The sequence below is a fragment of the Neophocaena asiaeorientalis genome, unplaced genomic scaffold (assembly GCF_003031525.2).
Source record: "Neophocaena asiaeorientalis asiaeorientalis breed wild unplaced genomic scaffold, Neophocaena_asiaeorientalis_V1.1 scaffold147, whole genome shotgun sequence".
Classification (NCBI taxonomy): Eukaryota; Metazoa; Chordata; class Mammalia; order Artiodactyla; family Phocoenidae; genus Neophocaena; species Neophocaena asiaeorientalis.
This window is the reverse complement of record NW_020173758.1, coordinates 3,096,874-3,112,872: the sequence shown is the minus strand read 5'-3', so window position 1 is coordinate 3,112,872 and position 15,999 is coordinate 3,096,874.

Below are 15,999 nucleotides of genomic sequence, written 5' to 3'. Positions count from 1 at the left end.
GGCAGGCGAACTTTCAACCACTGCGCCACCAGGGAAGCCCTGTTTGTAGATTTTTTGATGATGGCCATTCTGACCAGTGTGAAGTGATAACTCATTGTAATATTGATTTGCATTCCTCTAATAATTAGTGATGTTGAGCATCCTTTCATGTGTTGGCCATTTGTATGTCTTCTTTGGAGAAATGTCTATTTCGGTCTTCCACCCATTTTTTGATTGGGTTGCTTGTTTTTTGGATGTATGAGCTGCATGAGCTGTTTGTGTATTTTGGAGATTAATCCTTTGTCAGTTGCTTCATTTGCAAATAGTTTCTCCCATTTTAAGGGTTGTCTTTTTGTCTTATTTATGGTTTCCTTTGTTGTGCAAAAGCTTTTAAGCTTAATTAGGTCCCATTTGTTTATTTTTGTTTTTATTTTCATTAAATAAAAAAAGATCTTGGGTCAAAAAAGATCTTGCTGTGATTTACGTCAAAGAGTGTTCTGCCTATGTTTTCCTCTAAGAGTTTTATAGTGTCTTTAATACATTTTGAGTTTATTTTTCAGTACGTTGTTAGGGAGTGTTCTAATTTCATTCTTTTACGTGTCCAGTTTTCCTAGCACCACTTATTGAAGAGGCTGTCCTGACTCACATGTATTTTTAAATACATAAAGTCTCACACATAAATTTCTTTTTCTCACTTAATGTGAGTGAGACAGAATGAGAAACTTGTCCTTCACATCCTGATTCTTGTTCAATGCTGAAAATATGACCTCCATAAGGTACAAGCCTTTATTACTAACATAATTCCTAAGAACACGCTTGTGTAGAAGCACCTTTTACTCAGCACAGTGACAGCAATGTAAGGCAGGTGTAGCTACACCGGTGAAATCTCCCTCTCGAAAACTACAGATTCTTCCAGGAGTGGACTCAGGCCCATGTCTCAGAATCATGTTACTTAAAATGTCATGTGTATTAATTCTATTTTGCTTATTTAATTAAAAAGCACCAGGTGGCATTAGACTATGAGGAAACCTCTGACACATCAGTCCATAAACTGTGCCCATCCACTTTGCTTCTGAACTTCGTTCCCTCAGTGCAAGTCCCAGACTCCTCCAGAACGTCATTCGGCAGGACGCCACAGCTGTGCTTTGAAGAAAGGTGCTTCTTATTCCCATTGGCTTCCTGTTACAATTTTATCTGACTCTAAACTGATATGAGGTTTATTTATTGATAAACTGAGGTTGATATTATTTACTGTAATAACATTACTTTTGCTGAAATATTTATAATAAAACTTTTCCAAACAGTCACTTATTTACTGGATTAACACAAATTTAATTTGCATATCATTTTTTCCCAATGTGTAAAGCAAGAAATAAGTTTTCAAGCCCTCTTTCCAATAGTTCTCTATAATTTAATGCTAACTTCAAGCAAATAAATTGAGTTGAGTTTTCTTTCATAGCCATTCGGTAAGGGTTGTCTATCACTCTGTCCCTTTTCCTGGGGACTTCTTGCTTCCTACTCCATCCACATACTTCTATGGACCTAATAAGTTTTCAAATGATCCAACCCCTCTATCCCTAGTCCCATTCTATTTGTGCCAGGGAACAAACCCTTGGGAAATTAAACCAAGTTGTGTCCATAAAATATATTGTCTTAGATTCTTGAACTGGACATGAAGAAAATGAGAAAACTGTCTCCCTTTTGTGATTAAGATGTAGAATGTAAAACGTGTTAAGGCCAGTTAGCAATAAGGGAAAATGAATAAAAGGAAAAGGCCAGTTAGCAAAAAGGGAAAATGAATAAAAGGAAAAGCAGATGAGGACAAAAGTTATCCAATAGTATTAGCTTCTCTGTATTTTTCCATGACGTCACTGTTCTATAGATCTTTGGAGATCATGACCCAATAATTTTTTTTCTTCCTTAAGTTATAACAAGTTAAATTTCTGATACTTGCAGCCACATGTCCTAAATAATATTATTTTTATTAAATAGTCTTTGAAATTATATTTTGATTGTAAACCAAGCAGTAATGTATAATTAACCTGTTCTGAAAAGTAGGTATAGTCCTTTTAGGAATCCGGAATCAGATTGTAAAACTGCTGGAAATCAATACAAGTGCTTACCAAGGGGACTGATTGTAAGACTGGCTGGAAGTAGTTGTAGGTCTGCAGCCAGCTTCAAGTACTAAGAGGTGGCACATCCCGTTCTAAGGAGGGAAGCACTCGTAGAAATGACCACTGTCACAGGGTCACAATTTGATGGTACAGTATAGTCATAATCATTTTCTCTTCTCTTTTTACCAAACTGAGTAGAAAGGACACCCAGTTAATTTTATACTGCATAGTGGTTAAGAGCTTGGACTCTCAAACCAGACTTTCTGACCTCAAATCATGACTCAGTCACTTAGTAGTTGTGTTTTCTAGGCAAATTCCTTAACCTTCCTGTACCTCAGTTTCCTTAACAGTAAAATGAGGATAACAGCACATTTGTCATCAGGTTGTGGTAAATGGTAAATGAGTTAACTGATACTAGTGCCTGTACATCTTTAAGCATTTAATGAATGTTAGCTATTCAATCTTAGTATTCTGTCCTTATCATCCTTATGGGTCCCTTCTAAAGTGATGATATAGGAGAGAATATTAGATTGTGAGAATGTGGACCACATGCTAGCTGAAGGAGAAATCTGTGGTGGTCTAGAGAATCTTAGTTAAAAATTATAGGACCATGAATGGATCTTGATTTTTGTTTATGTTGAGTTTGAATGTCTTTTTTTTTTTTTTTTGCGGTATGTGGGCCTCTCACTGTTGTGGCCTCTCCCGTTGCGGAGCACAGGCTCCGGACGCGCAGGCTCAGTGGCCATGGCTCACGGGCCCAGCCGCTCCGCGGCATGTGGGATAGTCGCGGACCGGGGCACGAACCCGTGTCCCCTTCATCAGCAGGTGGACTCTCAACCACTGTGCCACCAGGGAAGCCCGAGTTTGAATGTTTATAGTACCTTTTTCTGGGAAAGGGTCCTTTCAGAATCTACTCAAATCTCGGACCTACAAAAACATTAAGAATCCCTACCAACATAAAATAAGTCATAGAGGTTTGAACAAATTAGAGATCTTAGAGCTGAGAATACGCTACCTACAAGTTTTTTAAGTCTTAATGCTTCTATTCTATCTCAAAGAGACTGTCAGGGTGATGCTAAATAATGTTCTGTTGAGAGTTAGTAGTGGAGGGGAGGTAAGGGAAGGGAGAAAAGAGGAAGAGAAAAGAGAGGGAGCAAAGAGAAGAAGCATGTGAAAGATAGCTATTTAAATAAAGCAATTAGGCCAGCAGTTTCAGCAATTTCACTCAGTCCCTATAAATCTCAGAGAGAATTGTGGATGGAATGTGAGAAGATGAAAATCTGTTCCTTCAACCTGCCCCGGTTCTTACATGCCCCTCATCATGTGACTGTCCTTGCTCTGTTGACTCAGACTCTGGTGCTTATACATATATCCTTCTTGTGCATTATGGCCCTAAATAGATGACATCTACTGCCTTTGGTGTGCACAGAAATCTGATCTACACAACCTGGGAGAAAACTGGCGGCTCTGGATTTCCTAAGAGGGTGTCTAGGTCTTCGATAGTGCAACTTCCTGAGGTTTTCAAGAGTAATCTTGATGATTTGTCTTTCCCCCTTCGTGATTATATTAGAACTTATCACTTAGAAACAGCCCACTAAGTCCTGACTCAGAATTTAGTGTCCCACAGTTGAGAATAACAAAGAATTATTGTCACGTGTTCTCTATAAGTTTATGTGCAACTATTTTCTGACCTGAGCACTGAGAAATCAGTCTGGGCCTCCCATTTCACAGCAGCAGAATGCCACCTATGTTGTTTCTTCTCCATCTCATAAATACTTGTAACACATGGGTCTCATAGACTCAACAGTCCTAGCACTGATGGAACCCTTTGGGAGGAGATAAAATTATAGCACATTATTCTGTTAAGGGCCTATTTGTTATTTTACATTTTGTCCTTGACATCAGTTGTAGTAAGATCTCATGGAACGTTTCTAGGAATGACTTGTCCAGTGTTTTTATTGTGATATTCATTGACAACCTAACCTCTGGCTGAGAAGCTTCAAGCACTTAAGATTTTTAAAGCTTAAACCTGAAATATTCAGTGCTCCTCATCTGACTTTACTTCTCATCCTATAATTGATCTCAGTTTCCCTTTCATTAGTTATATCCCCAGAGCCACATACAGTACATAACGTGATAAACTCCATTGAAAATCTTTCTTCATAGTATCATAGCATCAACACAGAATCTGCCCACATATCCCAATTCCCTTAGTCAAACTGAATACTCACCTTCTGAAGCATAAGCTTATTATTTCTGGTACCAATTTGCTTAAGAATATAGGACACAATTCAATTCATCAATATACAAATGAATTGGGAATTCATGTACTCAACCAAGAATTCACTAGTAGTGAGTTAGTGTCTTCTAACTTTTTAAAGAAAATGTTTTATAGCTAAGTATGCAGCTAAAAAACATGAAATAAAAACGCATTAAAATCAATCTTAAATTAACATGAAGCAGAATAGTGACTTTAGAAAAGTTAACCCCGAAAGTGTGTTTTTAAGAAAAATTTATTGTTTATTTGAATATGATATTCTGAATTCATGTGTAACAGAAAATTAATAGAAATGCTAGGAACGAAGTAATTTTTCAGTACTAACATCACTTAATCACTACTGCCCATCAATAGTCCATGCAATAATACCATGCAACATTTAGCCTGACCTCTTTCCTTTATGTGTAATTATCACCAGGAAAAAGTTATACCTGTATCAGTTAACAGTTTTAAATTACCTCTGTGTGATAATTTATGTTAATGGCATAATAGCATAACAATGATGGATAATGTGTACCAACATTTACAAATTGGTGGCAATGCGTTTCAATTACAATTCTCTTCATATCTGATCAACAGCAAAATCAAATTAGCAGTGCAACCATTAGTTAGTGAATTATCCTCACATGTAGAGTCTTTACTTGGACACCCTTTCGTTTGCAGATCTGCTCTAGAATTCTGAGTGTAGCAAAACTGGCAGGTGAATCAACCAAATCACGCACAGTACTGCTAATGATTTTTTGTGTGTGGGCAGGGGGAACAAGAATGAAAATAATTAGGAGGTAGCACTGGACATCTAAAGGACTCACTGGTTCAGGCCAAAAAGAGAACGCTGTTGGTAATACTCCGGAGTGAAATGGATTGGTGATGTGGAGTGATATGGAATTAATTGAAATAAATGAACCAATGGCTCATCCATCTCCTGTGTCCTGGCCACAGACCAAGGTGAAGTATACACGTGAGTCTCCAAGGGCAGAGTTTCAACTAGTCCTTATTGTATTAGGTTCCTTAGGAATACCAGTCACTCAGTACTACCTCAGATACTTGCAACATCTCAGAACTCAGGGGGAACCAAGACTCATTGTGAGACAGGGCTAGACCTAATAGGAATAAATCAAAACTTTCTACTCAGAGTCATCCCTTGAAATGTCTAGTCCTTGATCAAATGCACCATCTACAGAAAATGCATTTATAGAAAATGTCCTACAACTGTGTGTGAAGCTAACAAATGATTGGCGGGTACAGCAGCACTCCTTACTCTAGGTACAATCGCCAGCCAAATGGTTTAATATAGTGAACACTGCATTCCTTTGGAGTGGAGCCCTATCTCCTTCTTAGGTAAGACTTAAAACTGTGCATGGTACCAGTTCTGGAACCATCTATTCTATTACCACCACGTGGGGTAAGAAAATCTTTATGTTCATATCTCTTACTAGTTGCAATTTTTTCATGTATTTTACACATTCAGAATATTTTTGTTGCAAAAGGAGAAAATGTGTAGCTACAATAGATGTAGGATTTTCCCCCAATTCGAGGACTCTTAGATGCTCTTGCTAACAGGGCAAAGTAGCCTGAAAAACCGAGAAGTTTATGTATCATAAATCAGAGGTTTCTAGCTTCTCCTCTGGATTGACCTGATATTAAAAAATTTCCTTACTTCTACTTCTACATAAAAGCTGTCTCTCAAAGTCCATGGCCATAGTGGTTAAAAGCACTGGACATGTTTCCCCTCTACTACTTACCGTGTGACCCTAAGAAAATCACTTAACCTTGCTTTGTTATTTATTTATTTATTTATTTATTTTAAAGAAGATGTTGCGGGTAGGAGTTTATTAATTAATTAATTTATTTATTTTTGCTGTGTTTCGTCTTCGTTTCTGTGTGAGGGCTTTCTCTAGTTGCGGCAAGCGGGGGCCACTCTTCATCGCGGTGCGCGGGCCTCTCACTATGGCGGCCTCTCTTGTTGCGGAGCACAGGCTCCAGATGCGCAGGCTCAGTAGTTGTGGCTCACGGGCCCAGCTGCTCGGCAGCATGTGGGATCCTCCCAGACCAGGGCTCGAACCCGTATCCCCTGCATTAGCAGGCAGATTCTCAACCACTGTGCCACCAGGAAAGCCCCTTGCTGTGTTTTAATGTCCTCATCAGGAAATTGGGAAAATAGTAATGCTACTTAATAGGATTGCTATGCTGATTAAATGGACTAATACATGTAAAGCCCTTAGAACCTGCCTAGAACATAGTACTCAGTAAATACTAGCTTCTCTGTTGTTCTACCAAAGAAATACACAATATACCCAGAGCAAGAACAACTTAAATATTCCAAGCCATAGCTACATTTTAAATAAATTACTGGACAGCCCTGGGTCCAGAATTGCAGATAGAAGGAAACCTCAGGTCTATGATAGAGGAGGGGCATCAATCAATCCCTCTTTTTTTGTTGTTGCTCCCAAACCCAGAGCCACTTGGAATCCAATATGGCAGCCCTTGAGAGCCTTGGTAGGAGACGATGCTCCACATGTGATAATACAGAGTTCTGAACCACCACAGGACTGAGTATAAACCAAATACACCTCGAATGACAAGCCTCTGTAACCTGACTCCATCATTCTCTAAAGGCATTTAAGTCAGTGAGCTGCTCTCATTCCTGGCAGATTAATACAAGCATAGTAGAGTTACTATACTGATATGCACACATCACACACATTACGTGCAAAATACATGCAGTCAGAAGCCCTTAGATTTCTTAGCTGGGAGATTTTGGAGGCCAAAATAGGTCCTGAAGCTAGTGAGTTCCATTTTTAAAGCATTATGCCTGTTGAGTAAAGGATAACATGTTTTTATACAGTCTAGGAAGTGCTGTGCACTCTGCAAACTTCCTTCATTTATTATTGCTCTAATCAGCAATCCAATGTACACAAGACCAGATTCCAAACTAAAGAATACTCCTTGGAGTCTGTGCTGCTACCTGAGGAGTTGTTATTAGGATAGGAGAAAGGTTTTGGGTTTTGAAATTCTTCTGTTTGAATTTCGGTAGTCATCGATTCTCAAACAGATAAATTTAGCATTTCTATTAATTGAAGACAAAGATTGTTCTAACTGTCAAAAATAAGCAGGAGGCAGATTTTGTGGTTTTATCATGTATCTTTCTGGATGTTGCGCGTTGGACAGGTTTGGAGAAAACAAATCATATTTTAAAAGCCAGCGCGGAGCTACTAGGAGGCACAGCTGAGTTCCTGCGACGTTGCATGTGCTCACTGGCAGCCCCATCCGATCTCCGAGTATTAGCTGGACCAGCTAAGTGAGTGATGCTGCATAAGGATGAGGGCTGGGGTTGTTACGAATCACAGCTACCACAGTATAATTAGTAACCCATCCTTGGTCCCACTCCCAGGTGGAAAGAGAAACCAAAGGGACAGAAAAAGAAAAATATTTCAGATTCCGAAATAATGCTGGTCGTTGACAAGGCTTTGCTATGAGGAAGCTCTCCACAATCTCATCCTCCTGACACTGGCATGCAGCCAGCTGGCGTTTCTGTGGGCTACACTGAGAACCAGTGAATACCATGTGGGTGGTTGTCAACATTAGAAACCAGAAAAATAGAGAGGAAAAATGCATTGGAGAGTTATAATGTCAACTTTCAGGGACTTTTAATTTCTACCCAGATGGCACAAATATTCCTAGGTATTGGTACCCACACAGTAGGCATCCCAGAATGATAATTATAAAAGCTTTAAAGTTTACAAAGTACATGCACAGGCTCGACTGTGAAGGCAGGACTCTGCAGCCTGGGATCTGATGTGGTAGTGGTCAGGGGCACTGACCTTCTCACATAGCTGCTGGGGGTTTTGTGATTATTGGTGTTCTTTTAGTTTGCACGTAGATCAGGACCACCTGAACTAGTACAAGAGTCGAGTAAAATGGGAACACTCTTGACAGTAGTATAACATGTACCTGTGTGATACAGCACATGACGTGTTTACCACTATTTCTTATGTTAGAATGAAACATTCGTTAGTTATATACAAATGTCAGAAGTCTGTTATGGGGCCATTTTGGTCCCTGTACCACTGGAAGATATCTAGCCTGAAACAAACCTGACTTTAAGTCCAGACATACCACCTATCATGGTGCAGTTTAGGATCACTTGCATTTGATTTATTCTTCTCATTTTTGACACATAATACTGATATTTATACAGCTGATATTTATGGATCACTTACTATGGGCCGAGTGTTTTTCTAGTTTCTTAATATGTCAAATTTTGTTTCTTTATATTATCACATTTAGTCCCTGAAGCCACTCTCTGCAGTTGGTACCCTTATTATTCTCACTATTACTATTCATATTACTCAGATGAAAAAAATCAAGAAAAATGGGGATCCAGATCACACAGCAATGAGTGATGCCACCAAAATTCTAACCCAGACAGTTTGGCTTCAGAGCTTTGGCCCTAACCACCATGTACATGGCCTCCCAAACCCCACTTCACATGTATCTGAGATAAGACAGGCAAAGAGATGAACCTAGTGACCCAGAACATACGAAGATATTTAATGAATGGTAGCTGTCAATATTAGCATACTTAACATCATCACTGCCAATATTTACTAACCTTTCTCCTGTACTTTGCTCAAGGCTCTCAGAAAAGGAGACTATGTTTATTTCAAGAACAAGAGAGACTCTGCAGAATCAGCGACTGGAAACAAGTCAGGAATGACAATGGACCTGTGGGGACCTCAAAAGAGTGGGAGTTTTATATTACGTCAGGGATGCAGAGAAGATCGATCCGTGCGCATCTACTTAGAAAGATGGCGTCCATCCCAGTGACATGAAATAGAGCATTCACTTCCGCTGTCATGTCTGAACACACTTGGGGAAGATGGATGCGTGAAGGAGAGGTAAATGTGGAGGTAAATGGAAGGAAGGGAGTGAGAGGTACATGCCGTAAATTTCTCCTCATCATGAAGCATGAATATGACACAAGGACGGTGAAAACCCCAACCGACAGATGTATATGTGGGCCCAGCTCTCAAAGGTGTTATTTTTAGAAGTTAAAGAGGTGGAAACAGTGGGAGACAAGTGGCTTTCGTTAGTGTTCAATCTCCTTTTTCATGTCTACTCTTTTTGTACCTTTGTATTAAACCGGGAGGCTACAAAAGGATAGGACTTTTCTTCTCAAAATATTGACCTGGGTGGTATGCAAATTGTGTCCTCACTACTCCTTCTGTGAAGCTTGTAGGGAGTGTGGGCAGGTTTGCCTCATTCCCTTCCTCATGGGAAACCACACAGATGTCTAAGAATTTTGTACTCAGCACCAATACATACCCTCTAGGTCAACTAAATCTATTCCTACTTTTCCATTTTTCTTAGGCTTATGGTCAAGGGAAAAGGAAAATCAGTCAAGCTTCCATCCCCCATCCCAGCTGTGCGTGCAGTGTTGCCAAAAGATAACTAGTGAAAAGTATACATTCTTCAAACACTTGAATTGCCAAGGACCAGCCATGCCCTGGCACATAAACGTTATTTGCTGATAATGCCTACATGTTATCTCCAGCGTAGCCCTCTTTTCTGAATTTCAGGCTCACATACCTAAATGCCTACTCATCCTTTCCATTTAGATGTCTAATAGGCATCTCATATTTAACATGTGCAAAATAGAACTTTTGATTTCCCCCTACAAAACTCTGCTCTTCTCACAATCTTAGCCATCTCCTTGAAAGGAATCTCTTAGTTTTTAAATTAAAAAAATTTTTTTTACTGAAGTATAGTTAATGTACAGTATTATATGTTATAAGTGTATGATATAGTTATTCACAAGTTTTAAAGGTCATACTCCATTTCTAGTTATTGTGAAATATTGGCTATATTCCCATGTTCTCATTCTCCCATTTTTTCCTACACATACAAACATACACACCTATACTACCAGTTAATAGAGGAGAATATAAATCTTAATCTAATCTGGTAAACTTAGATCCAATAGTTTAATTATTCTCTTAGGGCAGCTCAGTCTCTTCTGGTATAACAGTCTCTTTTAAGTATTTCCAACTATCTTATCCTTGCCCTGCTATTTGTAAAAATGTTGTCAGAGTATATGGAGGAATGTAGCTAATGCAACCTAGTGCTTGTGCTAAGGAGATAGAATGTACAAATAACCCCATGTCCTCTGTAACACATGGTCTGGTCTGGTCTGTCCTGCTCCGTGAACTTAAGCTGCAGAGGCACATTGCTTCTATCTCACAGGTTTTTTTGACAGTGAGAGGGTGGTGTTCATTGCCAGATTCACAGTCCCAACCGTTTAAACTCATTCCCTGCATGCCGCTTGGAGTCTTCTGCTGCATGGCCTCCTCATCCCAACTTCTGGCAGTCTTCTGGCCTCTCAAGGCCTCTACATCCCCACAGCAGGCCAATTTTGCTAAGCCTTACGAAGGCCAAGGAGAGCCAGTGATGCTCCCTCAGGATCATCCCTAAGAGTCATGGCACCGTCATTTCTAAGCCAAGTTGGGAGGAGACCCACTGTAAAGGTTGGGATTGTTAAGAGACCCTGCATCCCCTCCCCACACCATGCCATTAGCACTCACTTCTCAGGACCACACAATTATTTGGGTGACTTTTAAGTTTCCTTGTGCCAATGAGAAGTGGACCCAACCAGGAGCAGGAAGAACTCCTCACTCTACCTCAGCTTACCCTTTCCCCAAATCTTCCTGGAACAGAAGAGGCCATTTTCGGGCTTCCCATTTCCTTTGCCCCCCGTCTCCTTCCATGCCGGGGCAATGAGTCTCACGGCCTTGCTGGCTGAGGTAGAAAGTCCATCCTCTTTAAGTGATAAAAGAAACATCATGCTTAAAATCCTCTATATTTAGTCCTTGAAAAGTTAAATTGGAGAGAGTAGAATGGGGAAAAAAAGTTTTATCTAGCTTAAAAAAAATCTAGATTTCAAAATGATCATCTAAGCACAAAGATACCATTTAGCTAATTAAAAGCTAAAGGACTCTTTCTTTTTGCATTCTTGCTACACTAGTTCTTATTCCTCAGCATCCCGCAATTGCAAGTAGGTTGACATCTTGGATTGACAAACAACCATGTATTGAACACTCATTCCGTGGTCGATGTGTGTAAAGCATATGTTGTAATACAAGCTTTACATACATTATCGTTTTTAATCCTCAAAACATTCTTGAAAGGAAGGCATTTTTCTTACTCTCATTCTACAAATAAGGAAACTGAGAGTCAAATTGGTTAAGATGCCCAAAAGGAATATATCTATATATAAGAGCCAGAATTCAGTCTGTTTGTCTTGTGATCACTGCACTATGAATAGAATCTTTTAAAACACACCAATGAGCTATTCATCTTTATTTTGAAGGTTCGAGGTAGTTCATTCCTCAAATTGCATTTACTTTGTATCATGAGATAATTTGTCCAAATTGTCTAATTTTTATGTTATAGATGCAAGAAATATAGGAAAGTAAGGAAGAAAGAAGGGAGGGAGAGAAGGAGAGAGGGAGGGAGGGAGGGAGGAAGGGAAGGATCGTCCATAGGACAACTTCCCAAAGACAATTATCTTACGGGTTCGGAAGAGTCACTACTGTGGTTTCCTGATTCTCTGTATGTGTCAGGATTTTAAAAACCGACATACACTACACTCAGAGATTTAGATAACAAAACTTTACTAGAGACATTGTAAGGTAATAGTTAAGGCAAAGCTCTAGAGTTATATTTCTGGGTTCACATGATGATTTTGTGCTCAAGAAATGTTGGATTTAACTGTTGTCATTACCATGGATGGTCTTCTTTGACATGTCTAATCATCTCCATGAGCCTGCCACCTCATTTTGTAACAAGGAAATAAGTAAATTTTAATCCAACTAATAAATGCAGCCTGATCCATTGATTTTAAACACATCTTAGGTAGCTATTCCTTTTCCATAGTCTTTCAGATTCTGCAGAGAAAACTCCACAAGGGATCTTATTCACATTTTTGCCTCTAGCACTTAGCACCGTGCCTGGAAAATAGTAGGTACTCAATAACCACTTATCGAGCTTTCCTAAAATATTAACCAGAGCCTTAAACCAACTTTTACTATCTAGCACTCAACACTGAAGAAAGTGCACATATATTTGATCTTTTGGCCGTGACACAGAGAGCCACTAAAAGCTAACATTTGCCATGCAGCCACTCCCGGTAAGGCACGTGCCAGCATTTAACCGTGTGATCTCATTCGATCAATCTGGTAACCCCATGATTTGGTGTTATTTTCTTCATTTTTTAATAGATGAAGAAAAGGAGGCCCTGAAAATTTGAGTTAGATGTCAAAGTCGCATAGCTAACAGTAAGTTGCAAGGTTGGAACTCCATTCTGCCTGACCCCTAAGCCAGTGCCGTCAACAATAGGCTTTTTTGTCCTGCCCATCAGTGCTTCATGGACTCAAGTACCTACCATAGGGGTCACACAAGAGGAAGTCGATTGTTGATGGCAGCTCTTCTCTGACTTGTTACGGTAGGACTACTTGGCTCAACGTGGGAGCCACCAGCCACCCTGGGCAACTGAGTGCTTGAAATGTGGCTGGTCCCACCTGCGATATGCTATAAGTGTAAGATACACACCAGATTTTGAAGGTTTAGCACAAAACAAAGAACGTAAAATATCTTGTTCATGATTTTTAGATTGATCCCATGTTGAAATTGGGTTAGTTAATTTCCCCAATCCAAATAAAGTCCGTAGTTTAGTTACTAATATTGTGCCAATGTTAATTTCTTAGTTTTGATAACCTTACCATGGTTATGCAGGATGCTAACATGAAGAGGAGCTGAATGAAAGATGTCTGGGAATGTGGCATTATTTTTGTAACTCTTTTATGTCTAAATTTACTTCAAAATATAAAGTTTAAAAATTAGTTCCACCTGTTTCTTTCTACTTCTTTGAATGTGGCTTCTAGAAAATTTCAAAGTGGTGCATATGTGGCTCGCATCATATTTCTATTCGACGGTGCTGCAGTAGAATCTCAAGCTACAGGAAGACACTGTCAACTGCAGGCCCATGTTTAGAGATAGTTTAGTTTCCTTAATAAGCAGTTCTATTGTTGGAAAGCTAACTGGGCCATCAGTTAATGCAGCCCCCATCACACCACTACACGGAGATAAGTAATGATTTGGATTCAGAGGTCATCCAGTCAATCTATGATTCCAGGCAGAAATATACTAAAACTCTTCCTGGAAGACAGCCCTATTCCTCAAAATCTCCTGTAGACGTTTCCACCACCCCGCTTTCTTCACAGCATTGAGGTCAGGAAATGTTCCCTCTTTGCTCTAATAAGTAGGTATGACTTTATGAACTTTTATTTCTTTTATGTATCTTAGGGTTGTGAAGAAAATAACCTACCCAAAAAATAGCCTGAGGGCAGAGAATACGTTGTGCTTTTTGTGCTTGCTTGAAAATGCTGTGAGTTGATGCTCATGCTTGAATAAATACACTAAGCATGGTTAAGTTGTAGGGTAATGAGAAAGAAAACGCTCTTTAAAAAAAAATCCTTCATTTACACCTTTTTGGAGACCAGAATGAGAAAGTAAACAAAATTAACAGCTCACATTAGATCACTGCTTGCGCTGCAGCATTTTTTTTTTTTTTTTTTTTGCGATACGCGGGCCTCTCACTGCTGCGGCGTCTCCCGTTGCGGAGCACAGGCTCCGGATGCGCAGGCTCAGCGGCCATGGCTCACGGGCCCAGCCGCTCCGCGGCATGTGGGATCTTCCCGGACCGGGGCACGAACCCGTGTCCCCTGCATCGGCAGGCGGACTTTCAGCCACAGCGCCACCAGGGAGGGAAGCCCTTGTGCTGCAGCTTTTACAGCACTGTGGTGCGTGGCAGAGCTTTAGCCTCTGAGCCATGAGACCTGCATTCTAGTTCTGCCTCTGCCCAACAAGTCTCCCAACCCCAGGAATCCTCAGCAACCTCATCTGTAAAATGAATAGTTAGGATTAGATGGGTATTTTTCAGATCACGATGCTACCGCATTGGTAGATCATAAAATCAATTTCAATGGGTCAAGACCAACTTTCTTTAAAATGAAGCAGAGTAAAAACAGCAGAGTTCAATACATGTATTAAAGATCAATATTCTTTCATGAAAATACTAAGTGTATGTTTTTAAATTTTTTTTTATACTAGATCATGATATAAGATGTTTCTTACTATGGATAACCATAAAATTGTTTGAGAAACACCTTTTCTTTGCCTTTGACTTTTTTTAACTTTTTATTTTATATTGGAGTATAGTTGATTAACAATGTTGTGTTAGTTTCAAGTGTACAGCAAAGTGCTTCATTTATACACACACATGTGTCTATTCTTTTTCAAATTCTTTTCCCATTTAGGTTGTTGCATAATACTGAGTGGAGTTCCTTGTGCTTTACAGTAGGTCCTTGTCGGTTACCCATTTTAAATATAATAGTGTGTACATGGAGAAACGCCTTTTAAATGATGCCTAGGGTACCTCGTATCCCTGAAATAATATGCTCTACCCTAGAAATAAACTATCTACAAGCAATGAATCCAATGTCCAATGCTCCTCAGTCCCCACCAGAGCAGTCAGGAGGCCTCTCTAAGGTCCCTAAAGGTCAGTTCCTTCCCTTTTGTACATATATGGTGCATCTTTGTCTCCTAAGAGGGGAAATAGCTATTTCCCCTCCCTTGAGTCTGGGCTGGCCCCATCACTTGCTTTAATCAGTACAGTGTAGCAGAAATAATGTTATGGGACAAGCCCTGGATTTAAAAGGACTGGAAGTTTCTGCGTCTTCCCTGTTGGATGCCAGGCACCATGTAAGAAGTCAGATTCTCTGAGACCATGACACCATCAGGAGGCCCAACCTTGCCACATGAAGAGGCCACGTGGAGAGAGATGCCTGACCAGCCCCCAGCTGTTCTAGACAACCCAGGTGAGGCCCAGACATGTGAGTAAAGAAACCATCTTCTTATGTTCCAGCCCCAACTAACACCAGATGGAGGAGGAGAACTGCATCACTGAGCCCAATCCAGACTGTAGAATAATGAGAGATGATAAACTATTGTTTAAAGCCACTGAGTTTTGGAGTAGCTTGTTACAAAGCAATATATTACAGAAAGAAAGTCTATGGAACTGTTGTAAGAGAGCTGTGGATCACAGGGGCTAAATACTTCTTTAATTGTAACAAGACCTCGGTTTATTCTGGAGAGCTCATTTCACAGCATGGGATGTCAATATTTACTTAGCAACTTGGGGGAATCCTGGCAAATCATGGACAATGCAATGCAAATTGTAACACTATGCGAGCAACATGGGGAATTTACTGGAGGCAGAATAAGGTAAGAGCTGAGAAAGTACATTCTATTCACGTAAATAAAGGATTTCAAGCATCTCAAGATTCCCATGTTGTTAAGTTTGCTGAAGTGTGGTTAGAGACAAATATTCTGGAAGGCAAATGGAGAAGGAAAGTCTAAGACTCTTCTAACACACAAGTCTATGGACAAAAGTAACACTGAAACGTAGCAAATTATTTTCAAGTGGCAGCCCTTTCGTTTGTATCCAGAGCTGCTGTTAAGGACCACCACTGCCTCAGCTTGATCCAATTACTGCACTGTGTACCTTATCAC